The sequence below is a fragment of the Lissotriton vulgaris genome, chromosome 8, assembly GCF_964263255.1.
Source record: "Lissotriton vulgaris chromosome 8, aLisVul1.2, whole genome shotgun sequence".
Classification (NCBI taxonomy): domain Eukaryota; kingdom Metazoa; phylum Chordata; class Amphibia; order Caudata; family Salamandridae; genus Lissotriton; species Lissotriton vulgaris.
This window is the reverse complement of record NC_141696.1, coordinates 1,500,680,610-1,500,698,297: the sequence shown is the minus strand read 5'-3', so window position 1 is coordinate 1,500,698,297 and position 17,688 is coordinate 1,500,680,610. Positions and strand designations below refer to the sequence as shown.

Below are 17,688 nucleotides of genomic sequence, written 5' to 3'. Positions count from 1 at the left end.
TGTAGTGTTAATAGAGAGCCCTCTGGTTGTGCAAAAGCGTTGGAAATTCTCCAGGAGGGTCTGCAGGCCGCTCGGGGTTCGTTGGCGAACAGGAGTGTTGAAATCTTTTCGCCCGCCAGGGATGGGGCATCAGATGGTATTTGCTGTAAGAAATCAACCACCCCATTCACATACAGGGAGAATAGGGTGGGGGGTAACACACATCCCTGGCATCCATGGAGAAGTGTGGCTCACTGGTTAGAGCAGGCAGACCCTGAAGCAGAGGTCAGACCCGGGACCAGGGTTCAATTCCCGACGCTGCAGGGTCTTGAGCTCAAATGTCCATGGACTCGATAATTCTCGCTTCGGTGCCTGCTCTAATCATGGGTTCACACTCTGCAACTCTGGGCATTAAGCTTGCTTAATCTCCACAACGGCCCCCCCGCTGCGGGATGCCTGGCTTTCACCTTGGGGATGCCCTGTAGGGGCTATCTCACAGGAAAAAAAAAAGCCAGGACGGGTTCCCAAGGCAAGCGCGGAGATACCCCTTCGGGGGTCGATTCTGGCGCTATACAAGAAACATAATAATAATAATAATAATCCCCTGTTCACCGGTATCCAAGATGTTTTTTCCCCCTGTGACCCCCATCTCACTTGGGCAAAATTGCCCTCGTGGAGGCGAATCAGAATGTTTACGATATGCCTTGGAACCCCCTGCTCTACCAGGACCTGCCACAGGCGCTCATGTGGGACCAGGTCAAAGGCAGTCTTAAGGTCGATAATAGCAAGGTAAAGAATGCCTTTGTCTATTCTAGCCACCTTCCAATACAGGAGGAGCAGCCTGAAGGCCTGCTCAATTGTCCCCATACCTGCTCTAAAGCCAGCCTGATAGTCCGAAAGGAATTCATTTTCGTCTGCCCAGGCTAGGATTCTCTCCAGCAATGCACGTCCTACCACCTTTTGTGTTGAATCTAACAAACTTATAGGGCGGTAATTTGCGGGATTGTCCCTCGCCCCCTTCTTAAAAATTGGTACCACTTTGGCCCCCTTCCAAGAGTCCGGGATCGGGCAGCCACTATCAATTGCATTTACTAGTAATCATAAAAATTTGGCCCATCTGGCAGGATCCGCTCGGAGGAGGTCCCATGTCAGGCCGTCGGGCCCTGCAGCTTTCGCTGGGACGATTCACGGAATAGCTATTTCAACCTCCTGGACTGTAAAAGGGAATCTAATAGAGTCCCCAGGAACCGATCGAGTGTCAACTGGCGGGCCATCCAAAGTGACCTCTCCATCATCGGTATACAGACTCTACAAATGGTCAAACCAAGTTTTGCTTGTAATACTATTGGTGATGAGCTCACAGACAGGACGTGTTTTTTTCCTCAGTAGATCCCAAAATAGGTTAGCATCCTTTCCCAGGCTAGCAGCTGATAGGGCCTGTCAATGCTGCTCCTCATAATCTGTTTTTGCCTTGAGGACTGCCACCTTATACTCTTTTCTTGCGGACATGATGCCAGGGGTGAACTTGCTTTTGACCGCCTTTATAAGTGCCATTTTTTTCTGTCTGCAAGATGCCGTAAACCATGTACCATTGGGGTTCCTGCTAAAATGTATTTCCTTACTGTTTGAGTAGACGAATGAACCCAGAGTTTTGATGGTTTCCTCATAAATTAAGGGTATCTTCTGTAAGGCATCTATGTCGTTGGAAATATTTTGCAGCCCTATTAAGGCTCTTGATAGGGTGGATCTAATGCCTGATAGTTTTGACTCATCAAGAGCCACTTTGTTCCATTTGAGGTGCCTCCCGGAATTAGAAGGAATTAATTCTCTAGTCTGCATTAAATTTATTTTAGTGGAATTCTCAAGCTTTGGAGGCCATGGTGGTTTAAGCGAAAGGCTTAACAGATTATGGTCGCTGTCGATGGTTGAGAGTACCTCGCCTGGACATGTACATTCTGAAGATTACTAATTTCAGGGTTGATCATAGTCTGCGGCTGGGTTGGAGTGCGCCCGCAGGTAATGTGTGAAGCATTTGCTAGTCAGTCGTTTTCAGTTAGATCGGACCCCCTTGGAGAATGTCACTGTGTTTGTGCCTATGATAGGCGCAGTCGCTCTAAATTGAATGTTCGATGTACTGGGAGGGCAAGTCCTAAACTTGAGAGCCAGGAGGCCCTCAACCAGAAAAGGGGAGACCAATGTGAGTTCAACTGTGTCTACTTGTTGGTTGTGAACAGAGATCCTCCTTGCTTTTAGAATATCCTCTCTTATGAGGGAGGGAGGGGGAGAGGGAGAGGGAGAGGGAGAGGGAGACACACACACACCAGTGACATATGAAAGGAGAGCAGGGTAAATCCAAGATTAAGGGATGCCTTGGGAATATAAACATGAAATGACAATGCACCAACATTTTAATTTACGATGAGGGTGAATACTTTAATTGCGTAGAACTGGTCAGTATGGCTGGGGTCATGGTGACTGTGTGCCTCACCCACCCACACTAAAGATTCTTAGAACTCTCCTCTAGACTGTGATTACAAAGGCTGTGCTGGCGCCTAAGGTCGCCTCTGGCGTACACGAAGAAGGGTGGTGTTCAGATGTATTGGCCTCATTTGGCGTGTTTACACACTAGCCCCAGATGCAAAACCTTAGTGTGAAATTGTTGCTTCAGAACACCTGCTCCACTGGTCAGGCCGATGGCAACACATTGGTATGCCAGGAACACTACTTCCTGGGATGGAAACTCACAGCTTTGTACTGAATGCTAAATAAATAGTCTTGTCCTATGAATGGCAGCATTTTGGGTGAGTGGGTGCATTAATCCTTTGAGCGAGTACTTTGAGTATACCAGCAGGCAATAATTCTGTTCATGCGTAGATCCCACTCAGTCCCATGTCAAGTGTGACTAAATTCATCTTGCATTGTATTCTGGTACATGAAGTGTTCGTAAAAGTGTGAATTGGGGCACTATGAAACTAAGGCAAAATACCACTGGGGTGTGGAATCTCCAGGCCTCAGTGCAGAGGGCACAGAATGTAATCACCTTCCCCTACTCTGTAGGACACCTCCGGGTACTCACCAGCCTCACCTTCCATGTGGGCAGTAAGCTCTGTACACTCACCCAGCAGTTTGGCCATTCAATACTATTTCTGCAAACTACCCCAATGTTTCAGTCACTTAGCAGCCTTTTCCACTGCCCATTCATAAAAAGAAAATAACCATCCAATCGGCCATTCCTACCAACATACTTTGATAGCCACAGCGCCCGGAAGCCAGAAGTCATGGCATACAGGGCTATCTACAGAGCAAGGAACCAAAACATTCTGAAATGGTTTCTAGTGATGGTTCTTCTCCTGCGAGGGTAAGATAGTGTTCCTCAGGTTGAGTGACTACTTTAGAGCTTTCGGTGTTATCAGACAACACATTTTCGAATTAATCTCTCCTACTTTCATCTATGTGGGCAGACAAAATGAGTACCACTAACGTATACATTAATTATGGCTCTTATTTAAACACCAAGTTGTAGTTCTCTTTGTAGCACTGCACATGGGTTTCGATCATATTGATAATCCATACTATCCATACTAATATAATAAAGAGAGAGCCCAAACCTTTGAGGCGGGTAATCTCAGGAACCACAGCACCAATCACAACACCCAATACAGCGTTGGAAAGGGCAGTTGCAGAAAAAAGACATAGGCTATGCAGTCGCCCACCATATACATTTAAAAGGTAAAAGAACCGTGCCAGCAAAGTAGTCCCTTGTGGGCGTGTCTGCGTTGTGCTGTGGGCGTCTGCTGGGGGCGTGACAAACGCTGGGGGGGTGCAGTACGTTCCGCCCTTCATGTCATGTCTCATATTGTGTGCTAATCCCACCATGCTCCCTGTAATTACCCTTGCACCACATAATCATAACCCACCCGTACTCCTTAAAATACCCCAACACCCTTAAACACTAACCCATCTTAACCCTATAAATATACCCTGTACCTCAAAACCCAAACCTACCCCTGAACCCTAAAAATACCCCTGTACCCCAAAACCCAAACCTACCCCTGAACCCTAAAAATACCACTGTACCCCAAAACCCAAACCTACCCCTGAACCCTAAAATACCCCTGTACCCCAAAACCCAAACCTAGCCCTGAACCCTTAAAATAACCCTGTACCCCAAAACCCAAACCTAGCCCTGAACCCTAAAACTACCCCGTACCCCATAACCCAAAACTATATCTGAACCCTTAAAATACCCAAACACCCCAAAACATATACCTCAGTACCCCAAAACATATACCCCTATACCCATACTTACCTTCTCCAAACATTAAAAAAAAAACATGTTTTTACCATTCATGCATTTACAACGAATTTCGTTGTAAATGTATGCGTGGTAAAAGAATATAAAATGTAATGCCATGCCTTATAATGGCATTGCGGAGTCATGGTACTTTTGTAATGAAAGTATGCGGAGTGATGGTATGCGGAAAGAAAGTTGCGGAATAATGGGTGTTTACCCTCCCCCGGTAAGTACATTGGTGGCACGGCGACCCACATCTCCAGCAACATACTCATATTTTTTCACCACCCATTTGAAAAATGCACAGGTCTCTCTCATTGAATGCCAGCACCGACATACACTTTAAGACACACCTCCCGCCACAAGTTCAGGAATTGCGAACTTTAGAGCTGGGGAGATACGTTTGAATCTCGGCATCAGCTCAACATCCTGTGATTCCAGGCAAATCGCTTTGTCTCCCCGTGCCTACCACAAATGAATGTGTCGATTTCGCGCTATATAATATTGCAAGGAAAAATAAAGTAGAGAAACTCGAGTTCACACACTACTGAACGCGCACTCGTAAGTGCATCAGCAGTGCACTGTGAATCTGAGCGTTTCACAGGCCTGTCAAAGATAAGAAATGCTATCAAAACGAAATCCTACAGAACAATATACTACTGGCCGGCAGCAATTCATACACGGACAACGTCAGGACGGGCTGCTAGTATTATTATAAAATTCATAGTACCTGCTCTTCATAAACTTGGAAACATAAAACATTTTTTATGATTCTTTAAATTGTGGCATTTGACAACATGTACTTTTGACAACGCATACACAGCAACGCATACACTGCCGTTTCCTAAACTGCTATTTCGGGTCTCCAGTGACAGTCTTGAGTCCCTTCCTGCCACCTTGGGGAGAGTTTAAGTGCGTCTGCATCCCGTCCTATCTGGAGAAGTGCCCCAATAAATCTGACCAGTCCTTTCATTTATCTCTCGTTAGAAATGGGATTTCTGGTTGGCTGAGGCTTGCGCCAAAGTAAGGCAGAAACCACTACTCTAGTTAGGGCAAGGAAGTTACACTACAAAGATAACCCCTGCTCACCCCCTTAGCAACGTGACACAAGCAGCATGTCTGATCCGGAGGCAATGTGATTTAAGTATTTGCGCACCCACCCACCAACAACAACATCCCAGGCACCCCACAAAAGGAACTCCACACAAGGTATATGTAAAAATAGCCTTTTAGTACAAAACACATTAGATAGTAAACACACACTTTACAATGTGCCACAGGCACGGGCAGAATTTACAGGGGATTATGTACATGGAATAGGGCCACAGGGACCAATGTCAGGAATAAGCACTTTTTGAACTAGCACTTTGTAGAATTAGCACTTTGTAGGACTAACACTTAGAACATATCATAACTTGTAGAACCAAATAGAACATGTAGCACACAACCAGTAACACGCAGGGAACCAGGAACTCACTAGTATAACTATACTAGGAAAAACAACCACCTAAGCATAAAAATACATTTAGGGGTATAGGCAAGAAGCTTGGCACATGAAGTATAAGAACACATTCAGCGGTATAGGCAAGCACATGATGCATGAAAACACATTCAGCATATATTCACATATTGCGCAAAGATCACATAGGGCATAAACATGTACCCCACGCAAGGGCACAACACCAGAACTGTCCCCCAGGCCAACTGGCCTCTCCGGGACTGAACCGCCCTGTGTCCAGAAAGTCAGGGCTGGGCTGCGCAGGCAGCCAAAGGAGATTCACCAGGGCCTAAACGTAGCAGCTGCCCACTAAGTGCTGGGCAGCTGGGGGTCTCCTCTGGGCTTTTCACTTAGGCAAGGGGGCCCAAAACAACATGGGAGGTGGGGAGCCTCGAGGGCTCTAGACAATAATGCCCCGACGTTGGAGTACCCCTCTGGGGACTCTGATTCAACAAAAGCCCCCTGAGCCTCTCGTGGGCACTACACAAAAGTGTGCCTTTGTTGGAGTCCCGCTCGGGGGACTCGAGATGTGAAATTGCCCAGGAGTCTCTCGGGGCTCTCAACAATACTGTACACCACTTGTTGGAGCCTCGGGCTCAGAATGTAGCAATGCCCTGGGGTCACGTCAGAGCCTGGTAGGCTTAAAATAAACAATGCCCACTGAGCCTCTCGTGGGCTCTAACTAAAATAATGCCCCCAGGAGCCTTGACAGGCTATACACAACTGCGCTCAGGTGAGGCGGCCTGCTCGGGGAACCCTTACTAAAAGGATGCCCCAGCACTGCAAAGACGGAGCCCCACTCCACGGAACTCCTGAGGCGGGTGCTCCTCTTCGGTGCTACTTCCTTGCTGCGCCTCCTGGCGCCTGCGGGGGCGGGAAACACTGCCGGTCTCTCTCTTCACACGGGGGACCGGCGAGGTGCAGCACGGCTTCTTGACCCGCTTCCCGGGTCTCTTTCTTCTTTGGGCACCAGCAGGCAGTCCGGGGCTCTCCTTCGCCCCGGTGATGACGCGCCTATCTTCTTCCGGGTCAGGCTGGGGTACTTCCGGCAGCGGCCCGGCAACGTCTTTGCACACTCCTGGGCTGAGGCGGTGAATTCTTTCTCCTCAATACGGGTTGGGCTCCCGTCAAATAAATAAAACAGGGTGGGCACCTGTTCTTGAGGCACACACAAAGTCGGAAAATAAGCGGGGTGGGCACCCGCGCCGCAACTCGGCTAACCGGCTCAGCAAAATGCAGGGTGGGCACCTGCCTTGAAGACCAGCCAAAAGGGGGGATCCCCACGCCGGGGAATCCCTCTAGGAAGGGATCGCCTGCACCAGCGGCACAACGCGCTATTTTGAGGGGGAGGCCAGCACTCCCCAGGCACTGGCAGGCCACCCAAGTCCCTCAGGTCCTGGGACAAAGTCCAAAAAGAAGGGAAGGCAGGGGGGGCAAAGGGTGGGCCCAGGGGCCAGCTCACAGGGCCCTCCAGGCAGGGGGGCAGGCCCAGTGGCGGTCCTCCTGGCGCCCAGCAGCAGCAGCAGGCCACCCTCCTAGTTAGGATCAGCAAAAGAACATTCACATGGGGTCACGGCGCCTCTTTTATACACCAAATCCCTTTGTCTGAGGTTGCACTACGGGGGAAAAAACCAGTCGCAGATAGGTTTTGGAGCACTCTGATGTGCTCAGCCCCTCTTCTCATCCACTGGCCAGGCTAGGGACATTAGATGCACAACAGGGGGCGGAGCCAGCATTGTGTGGGGAAAGCCCAGCCCTATTCAGGTCCCAGGTGCACCCCTCCCTCACATTACCATGCAGATCTCTCCACTCACCACCGGGGCAGACCCATCCTGACTCCTGGAGCCAGGCTCACCAGCCAGCTCCAGCCAATCACAAGCCAGACAGCCAATTCACATAATTTACTCAGACAGGCCAACTTCTAGAAGTGGAACTTCCACACTAGACACAATCATGCCGCACACATCATCGTGCAGTATTTAATCACACGAGTTCGCACATACCAAACTCGAGCTTGCACTCCCCACGCATCAGGAACTAACATGGACACATACATTCCCCATGCATTCCTATGGGAGGGCAGGTCAACCTCACAACACGCACGCACTTTACCCTGGGACACAGCGGTAAAGTGCGCAGAAACCAAAAATCACTAACACCAAGTCACCTTAACAAGCAACGAGCAAAAAGTTCAGGGGTGAACCTGCCAGAAGGGCCAAGTCCAACAGCTCTTTTAGTAAAAACGATGTTACGTGTCATAGTAGCACACAAATATGTCTTCTAATGGGACATATGTGTGCGCTACTATGACATGTAACATCATTTTTATATATTTAGACACGTGAAGAGAGTTGGTCTTTATTTTAAACCGTACTTAACAGCAAAAATATTGAACTAAGCACTATGGTTGGAGGAGTTACGAGTCTTTTTTTTACATGACAAGTAGTAAAACTCTTAAACTCCGGACCACAGTTTAAATAGCAGCCTCCAAAGTGCCTCTGACACCACTCATTATTAGGGAGGGATGTAGAAATACAAAGGGTTATACATGTGAGGGAATAGGTAGTAAGGGCTGACACTGGATGTCAGGAGTTTAACATTGTTCCCCTATAGCGGGCCTCTATGACCTGAGTTGTTACCAGGCGAGGTGAGGTCCAGTCCTCATAAGAGACGGGTGAGCAAAAAAAATATTATAATTGGTTTTGCGGTACTACATATAGACAGGTGACTCTTGTTTAACATTGGTGCTGCACAATATTGACTACTAGTCTGGTTTTTGGGACTTTGTTCTTTTTATATTTAATTTCGAGTACTACAATGTGTGTCTTTACAGGCACCATCTGCATCCCGTCAATACGGAGGATTTGAATTTGAAAGGAGACCAGGTCAAGTAGTGGTATGCTATCCTGAGTGGAGGGAAGGGATCACAGGGACAACCGTGTGGATATGTATATTGGGTCACACTAGGCTGAAAACATCCCATCAGACCACCCTCTTGGCGGCATATCATCATGTGGGGAACGGCAGCCATCCCATCCACCGCCCGTGTCACAGTGCGGGAAATGGAATGACCGTCTATTATGCCACAGTTGTGCCCAAAATAAAGTGTAAGATAAGTGCAGTGCTATGAAAAAAGTGATACTTAAAAATGACTACCTATACTAAGCAGATGGCTTATCGAAATAAGTGTAGGTGTCAAGATTAAAAACACGCCTGGTAGTAAATAAGTGGGACTACATTATGGCGCTGTGTGAAATGGTCAACTAGTTTCAGCTAGATGGAGCATTGCTCCAGCTTTCATCAGGACCAGAAAATTGTAAGCTACTGCAACACAATATGCTATACAGGGTGTACAGATATGACATGGCAAAATTTGCATCGAAATATTTTAAGAGGGAGAAGTGTCACCCATTCGGAACCTCAATGTCCTCCGTAGACAGCAAAAGAGTCTCCTGCCTGTCAGGGAAAACAAAAAGATACCATGTATACATTTCACACAGAAATCTACGCAACCCCACTCGCACCATCAAGAACAACCACATCTGCGTGAACATTTTGCGTTCCGCATTGTATATAAGCTTATTAGCTTTATCACGAAGAGGCATTTCCTCACAGTGATACTCACCCAGCTTTGTGTGGGTGAAGACCTCACCTCGCCCGGCAACCGCTCGGGAAATTGAGGCCCCGCTCTAATGTGTAAAAGAGAGGACACAATTAACACAAAATTTAAGGGTGTCCAGCCGAATCGCTATACACAATAACCCAAAATACGTGTGATAGACTCCTGACTGCCCAAAAACATTGCCTGCCCCTGCCACTGAGCCAACAGCTAATGTCTATGTTAAATAAATAACCCTGAAACTAGGGTGATAGTAATACTGATGATGTCCATGTTATCACCCCTTAACTAATGTTATAAAACACTGTGGGGTAGCAGTCAAAATTGCTGCCAACTCGAGAAATACCCGAAATACATGGAGAAGTTATGAATGCCTCTGTTAGTGCTAAGATAAATAACTGGGGAAACCTCAGTCACAAACATTTACATGTAAACCACGGGCATTGCTTAAGAAGAGGGTAGAAACTATTTACTCCTAGCAATGCCTGCGCCCATACTGAAAGCTAGGACCCTATGGGGGCAAACCTATGTGAACTAGACTGTTCGTCCAATCTTCGCCTTGTGCCACATGGGAACAGTCTAGCCCGAACTGCCAAGCCATGTCTTCCCTGGACCGGAATCAAGCATTGCCAGAAACCGGTCCTAGGATGCTTGATTCCGGTCCAGGTAAGACATGGCTGCATTCTGTCCATCAACTGTTGTTTTTGCATTTGTCACACCGAGTGGGATGGGTATGCTCAGACGTGAGTCCCATGCTCTCCACACCACTGGAGTCAAGCTATCCTGATTGAAGACGGCTGATAGCCAGAAACCGGTCCTAGGATGCTTGATTCCGGTCAAGGAAAGACATGGCTTGGCAGTTCAGACGGGACTGTTCCCATGAGGCACAGGGTCAAGGCTGATTTGCATATGGCCATGTCTGAATTAGGGTGGTGTGGAGTGCAAAAAAACGATGGATTTAGGCCCAGATCTCTGTACTGGGGTGAATGTATGACATTGTTCTGCATTCTGTCCATCAACTGTTGTTTTTGCAACTACCCTATTTGGTCCAATGTTTTCTTAATTTTCGTCAGGAGAGACCCTCTCAAGCCCACGTAGAGCAAATCTAGCTCACTTACCTTACTGCCTCGCTCGGGACAGTCTGGGACTGCCATGTACACCTGACCACTTTCAGAGATCAACTGATGCTGTGAACCTTAGCAACTGAAGGGAAATTGACATCTGACAATTATCTATAGAGTGACTGCAGTGCCTTAGTTATAGTTGTGAATAGTAACTGTTATACTGAGGGGAAATTACTGAAAATAGTAAGAATGCTTTGTTCACTGGGGAGAATCGGGCATGATAAATTATTTATGTTTTAGTGAACAGGTGCGAGTGCCATTTATCGTACGTTGAGTGTGAAAAATGTTTTGCATAACATTTGTATTCATTTTTATGTATTACCTTGTTGTTGTCCTCATCATATTCTTCTTGTATTCTGTGTTTCTCTTTACAAATTGAATCTTAATACGTTAAAGACACTGGCATTTTTGCTTTCAACAGTACTGTTCTTGCTGGACAATTATAAATCAAACTAATGCAGGCTTAAGGTTTTTTTCTTTTTCCAACTAGTTATCACTCCATGTTTGAATTCTTTAAATTTCTCTTTGAATTGACATAATTATACGGACAACCTTCGTAACTCTCAAAAGGTCACTCCTATTCCACATCATTCATTTTTCATGCAATTTCAGTAGGAATCCACAAGATACTTTCCTGTGATCTAGACCTGTATCAAGCCATTTTCTGTAACGCCATTGTCGGACGACAAATAAGACAATGTCTAATCCTATGACATCAGTAATCTAATTAATGATTTTGAAACCTGAAAATCCTACTCATTTTTAGTCACAGAATGCTGGCAAGTTTACATTTACAGACAGCAAGGAAAATCAATACAGTCCCAAGGCAGTACATGTTGGGTTCTCTGTACATTCTCTGGTGTCTGGAAGTTCAGCGCGTTGTTTAGTTTAGTTTAGTTTATGGCATTTGTTAAGCGCTTGGTTGCACAGAGAACAGTGCGTCCCCGCGCTGACAACCCTACCTACATCTCTTCAGCCGAGCTCATAGAGGCTGGACACAGGGGCAAGGGTGAACTATGCTGAGATTATCCTGGGAAAAAGATGGGTTTTCAGCCTCTGTCTGAACCTGGTTTCAGAGGGCTCCATCCTCAGTTCGATAGGTAGGTTATTCCAGTTGTTGCTGGCATGGTGTCTGAAAGAGCGTCCTCCCATCCTTGCTCTATGTATCCGAGGCACCACTAATTGCATGCTACCCATCGACCTCAAAGGACGTGTAGGGCGATATACTGGAAGCAAGTCCTGAAGATATGGAGGTGCTTTTTTGTGAGCTATACGGTGGGTGATGCACATGGTTTTGAAATTGATTCTTTCCTTTATTGGGAGCCAATGAAGGGAGCGTAATGCATGTTTCCCAGAGGCTCTCCTAGGGAGGTTGAGGACCAGCCTCGCTGCTGCGTTCTGGACGCGTTGAAGCTGAGTTAGGCCCTTTTTACTAAGTCCACATAGGAGGGAGTTCCCATAATCTAACTGGGAGGTGACCAAGGCGTGTACCATGGTTTTTCTGGAGCTAGGGGGCAATAGGTCCAGGATTTTCCTTAGGACCTTCAGAAGGCCGTAGCATTTTCCCGCGACCTTACCCACATGATTGGTGTAGGCAAGATTAGAGTCCAGAAGAAAGCCAAGGTTCTTAACTGTGTCCACTGGGACCGGGACAGAGCCCAGTTCAGTGGGCCACCAGGCAGAGGTCCAGATGGAAGGACGTGGACCTACAATAAGAACTTCCGTCTTGTTACCATTAAGGCGGAGACAGTTTTGTTTCATCCAGCCGTCGAGAGCCACAAGGCAAGCCGAGAAATTCTCAGCATCCACAACTGGATCACGGGACAGATTGATCACCAGTTGAGTGTCATCTGCATATGAGACTATTGCCACACCATATGACTCCACCAGTTTGGCGAGGGGCTCCATGTACAGATTGAATAATGTAGGGCTCAAAATAGAGCCCTGGGGAACCCCTTGCCTGAGACATCTTACACTGGATTTGCATGGTGGGCAATGCACTTGAAATCTTCTGTTTTTAAGAAAGGATACCAGCCACTCATGAGCAGGTCCGGTTATTCCCTTTTCCCTCAGTCGGTCCAGTAGTACGGGATGTGATACGGTATCAAACGCCGCACTTAAGTCCAATAGGACTAGTGCGGCCGTGTGACCTTCATCCGCCTTGCTCCGCAGCAATTCTGTTGATAGGAGGAGGGCAGTCTCAGTCGAGTGATTCGCTCTGAAACCCGATTGAGACGTGTGCAGGAGCAAGTTTTCCTCCATAAAACTTACCAGCTGTCGATTGGCCAGTTTTTCTACTACCTTCGCACAGTAGGGGAGAAGGGAGATAGGTCTTAGGTTGTCGAGTTGCGCTATGCTTATGTGGGCTTTCTTTTTTATTGGGACGACTTGGGCCAGTTTCCAGCTGTCCGGAACTAGACATTCATCGAAGGAAAGCGCGGCCATATTGCCTATATGCTTCGCCACCTGGGGAAGATGACTTCGGAGAATTCTCGCTGGTACCGCGTCTAGGGGAGAGCCCGAGTGGATGTCCGATAGGATGTTGATAAACTCCTCAGTTTGGGGAACCGCAAATTTCCTGAGTTCTTTTTTGACCATATTACCGCGGTTAGGGTCGGGCAAGTTAGTAGCCTCTGAATTAGTCTGGAATGAAGCATAGATCTTTTCTACTTTCCCTATAAAAAAGTCTGCGATCTCGTTGCATGACTCGGTCGTGGGTGGGACTTCCCCTGAGCTCGTGGGAGGAGTGGAGAGTTCCTTCAGGATCATAAAGAGCTCTTTCGATGTATTCTCTGCACAGTCTATCCTGTTGTTATAGAACTCTCTTTTAGATTTCCTGATCTGGCTGTGGTAGACTCTGAGTTCGCTCTTATAGGCTTCGCGTAGTTAGGGGGCGTAATCCACTCTCCATCTACGATCCAAGGTTTTGCATTTGGTTTTAGCGGCGCGTAGCTCAGCGGTGAACCACGGAGCGGATTTCGTGCTCCTTGCCATGGGTTTGTGAGTCCAAGGGGCTACATTGTCCAGCGCACCATGAACCCATTCTTCATACATCTTGTATGCCTCCACCAAATTGTCACTATGCTTTGGGGGGTCCTGTTCAAGGGCTTGACGGAAGGCCTCGTGACTGAATTTCCTCCAGTCCCTGCGTCTAATAGCGGGAGGTTTCTGTAAGGGCCCCCTGTTGGGCAGTTTTCTGAATTGAAATGGTATCAGATAATGATCAGACCATAGGATCTTAATCGGAGCAGAGACCCTTATATCGTCCCAGTTAGTAAAAATAGGGTCTAATAGATGTCCTGCTTGATGGGTGGCTCTATTGTCAGCTAAATCAAACATAAGAGCTCTGAGTTCGTTGATGAAGGAAACGGCCTCTCTGCAGTAGACATCCTCTAAGTGCACGTTGAGGTCTCCTACAATCATGAATTTATTATGGCGTAAGGCCGATTGCGTTAGAACATCCAGGAGGCTTTCAATGAACGCAGTTGCCACACCCGGGGGACGATATATAAGGTAGCCCTTAATGGTACAGTTGGGGTTGACCGTGATAGAGAAGAGTCCTGATTCACATTTACTAATGGGAGTTGGTTCAAGAGAGACTGGTAGGTCGCTTTTGTGAATAATAGCTATCCCCCCCCCCCTCTTTGGTCCCCTCTATTGATGTGAAGAATATCGAAGCCGGGAGGAAGGGCCTCTACTATATCAGGGATGGATTGTTCATCCAGCCATGTCTCGGTCAAGAAGACCAAGTCGGGTTTGTCGTCAGTCAGTAGGTCGTAGATATTCAGGCTATGTTTTTTCATTGAGCGGCAGTTCAGTAATACGGCAGATAGTACCTTACCCTCATTACTCGTTGCTTGGTCTCTGCGGATAGTATGGCCGCAGCCCACACAATTCAGGGGCCATTGTTCCACCTGCAGCTTGTGATAGCATTCCGGCGGCAGCCTCCTGCGCAGCTGAAGTAATGCCTGCCTCGTATATGTTATATTCCCATGTTGGTCTGAGATAGTTTGGACAGGGGGACGGGGCCTGGGCCGCGGATGGACGCGGACGGGCGCAGACGGGCTTGCCTTAGGCGCTCCCGCTGCGCTCGTCCGCTGCGCTTGCGAGGGTGGCACATTTGGGGAGGGAGTGGGCGTGGCCAGAGAGATGGGCGTGGCCTCGCGCACGGAATCTTATGACGCAGGATTCGAGATCGGGGGGGTTGAACGGTTGGTGGGCACTTGAGGAGAGGAGTGCTGATGTAGTTTGTCCTGCTGACTTTAATAAAGCTTAAAACTACCTGAAGTCTCCACTTCCTTACACTGGCGATGAGTTGCCAGTCAGCGGGAACTCCACGCGTGCAGCCACTAACTGCTTTCCGGCCTTCACAACGAGGCAAGAATCCTTCTCCGACGGACAGCGTTCGGGTCTTTATGATGGGGCAAGAATCCTTCTTAGACCGATGCCTGCAAGGTAACGGTGCAATTGTGGGCACCACCACAAGGGACTTTGTATATTATTACTCCTTTTCTTGCAGCGGCTCTTGTCTGAGCAAGCCACTTCATCGTTGCCAGCCACGTCAATACAGCGTCGTCAAGAACGACGCTCAGTTATCACCAGCATCCTTCGTCGTCTTGCCTCTGCGGCTCAAGGTGACCCGCACACCGCTTTGTCCGATGTCACCACGCATACGTACGGAGCGTGGTGACCATCTTTAATCCAGGCAATCTCCACATACTATGCCAATCTCGATGATCTGCACACCATTTTTCATTCTACATTACCTCACAGGCATCCTAAGCGGAGTGGCCATTTTACAACCAGTCAATTTCTTTCGACAGTGCCAATCTCAGTGATCTGCACACTGTTGCACATCATTGTCAATCATCACCTTGCATACTACAATTCACCAACATGTTTTCAAGCCTTGGGTTTCCATTCCCAAGCATCTCTGTGCTGAATACTGTGATCTGAACGCCATACTTAATGTGCGATTATTCTATACTTTATCAACTATTCTACAAGGGAGACGACCATTACAACGCAGTCTTTACACCGCTCTACCATTACGACCCGGTCATCACAACGCAAGTAGTTACAACGACTTGCGCTGGATGGCGCTATATACTAAGGAATAGTATGATTTACTATTCCAACACCTTACCTACTGTTGTGTGGGCTGGAGTTGGAATACTAAATCAAACTATTACTAAGTCCAGCGCCAATTGCGCAAGTCGTTGTAACGACTTGCGTTGTGATAACTGCGTTGTAATGGTAGCGCGGTGTAAACACCGCATTGTGATGACATACACCCATTCTACAATTGATTGACACGCACATTTTGCATTTTCTTGCGTGAATTTCCTACAGTGACGCGCACACCAAGCATAACAACATTAGAATATCCCCAAGAGCATCTTTTGCGGTAACATGCACACCACCTTCCCTCCACGTTCATTTTGCATTGCTCGCCTCTGCCTTTGTTGTTTTTCAGGGAGTGGTAGAGAGCATGTTCAAATGTATGCCTTGGGTAATAGCCTTTCGGGATTATATTTTGGTGTATGGGGAGGATCAAAATTGCAATATTGTGTCAAGCATTGTCCTAGTTAAGACAGAAAGGTGTAACCCTGGGAGTAGACAAGTGTGAGTTGAATGTACCCACTGTGGACTATTTGGGGTAGAAGTTATCTTAAGAAGGGGTGCAGCTGAAAAACAGTTTGGTTAAAGCTATTGAAGACTTTAGCACTCCTTGTGACAAGGATCAGTTGAGATCTTTCATGGGGCTCATTGAATTTTATGCCCGGTTTTATTACCAATTGTGCGTCCAAGACTTACAATATCAGATGTCTCCTCAAAAAAAGTCTGTTTTTTCTGGAATGACGAGTGCACCAAAGAGTTTGAATTGATCAAACAGGAAGTAGCAAGACCATTCCCCTTAAGGCGTTCAGTACGGAGGATCAAACCATAATAATGACTGATGCCAGTCAAAAGGTTTTGGGTGCCGTGCTTATGCAGCATAGAGATGGCAAGGACAAGGTAATAGTACCCGCTTCAGGAGTTTGCATGGTGCTGAGTCCTTGTATTCTGTGATTGAGCGTGAAGCTCTTGCCTGTTGCTGGGATATCACACATTTTAAACACTATTTGTATGGTTCAAAGTTTTTGGTACGCATGGACCACAAACCTTTAGTAGAATTATTCACCACGAGGGGTGGGGGAAAAGCGACCTCCAGAATCGCAAGTTGGCAGTATAGACTCATGGAACACAATTACAGCTTTGAGTATGTACCAGACAGGAGAAATCTATTGGCAGATTGTTTGTCTCGCTTAACTCCTTGTTGCAGTGATGGCGTGGAGACGAAGGATAAGCGTGATGAGTTTGAATTGGAGTGCAGTGTGATAGATCAAACTGAAGGTGCCATATCTGAACAAGAGTGGAGAGAAGCTTCTGCGAATGATCAAGAAAGTAATGAAATGTTAAGAATATTAAACAAAGCATGGTAGGATAAGAACAATGATCAGATTCGTGTCAGCAAACAAGCATATGGTTGACAAATTATCAATTGTGAACAGGTTGTTGTACAGGTCATCGCTTTTAGTGGTGCCAGATACTAAGAAAAAAAATGTGCTTGCTCTGCCTCATAGGCAAGTGTGTCATGAAAAGGACAGTATGAGAGAATTTCTGGTGGCCGGCTTTAGACAATAAGGTAGATCATTTTGTAAGGGATTTTATGGAATGTATGGTGAGTGACAAATCACAGGTAACCCCTCTTAGTCCTCTAAAGGCCATTGAATTTCCCAACAAAACCTTGCGTCGAACTAGCTATTGACATAGTTGGTCCCATGATCATGTCTGCAGTGTACCCGAGTACGGTATAGTCCTCATGAATTATTATATATGCTGGCCAGAAATAAATGGGTAAAACCATCTGATTCTACCACTGTGATCAAGTTCCTTGAAACTCTATTTGCGAGGGAGGGCGTTCCTGGTGAAATACTCACTGACAATGGCCCACAATTTATATCTATTCAATTTGAAGTATTTCTACGTTATTTGGGTGTTAAGCATGTTAAAACCTCTTTATATCATCCTAGAAGCAATGGCCTTGTTGAACGATTTAACAGGGTCATAAAACAGAATGTGTAGTTGGCAAGAGTGAGTGGTCTGAATTGTAATGGGGAACTTAGAAAGT

General features: G+C 47.0%; 1 protein-coding gene across 7 annotated transcripts in view; it reads right to left on the bottom strand.

Moving 5' to 3' along the window:
* Positions 1-17,688, bottom strand: part of QTRT2 (queuine tRNA-ribosyltransferase accessory subunit 2) — a 222,788-nt gene that overhangs the window by 198,348 nt on the left and 6,752 nt on the right. Inside the window, exons 2-3 of one of the 7 annotated variants that reach the window (XM_086935597.1) lie at positions 9,397-9,460; positions 9,180-9,227 (exon numbers count right to left, since the gene is read on the bottom strand). The exons of 4 other annotated variants lie outside the window; for them this stretch is intronic. The gene's annotated coding sequence lies outside the window, so the exon portion shown is untranslated. Of the gene's footprint in view, positions 1-9,179; positions 9,228-9,396; positions 9,461-17,688 lie in introns of those variants that run through there. 2 more of the 7 variants (XM_086935598.1, XM_086935600.1) reach the window with 2 other exon arrangements.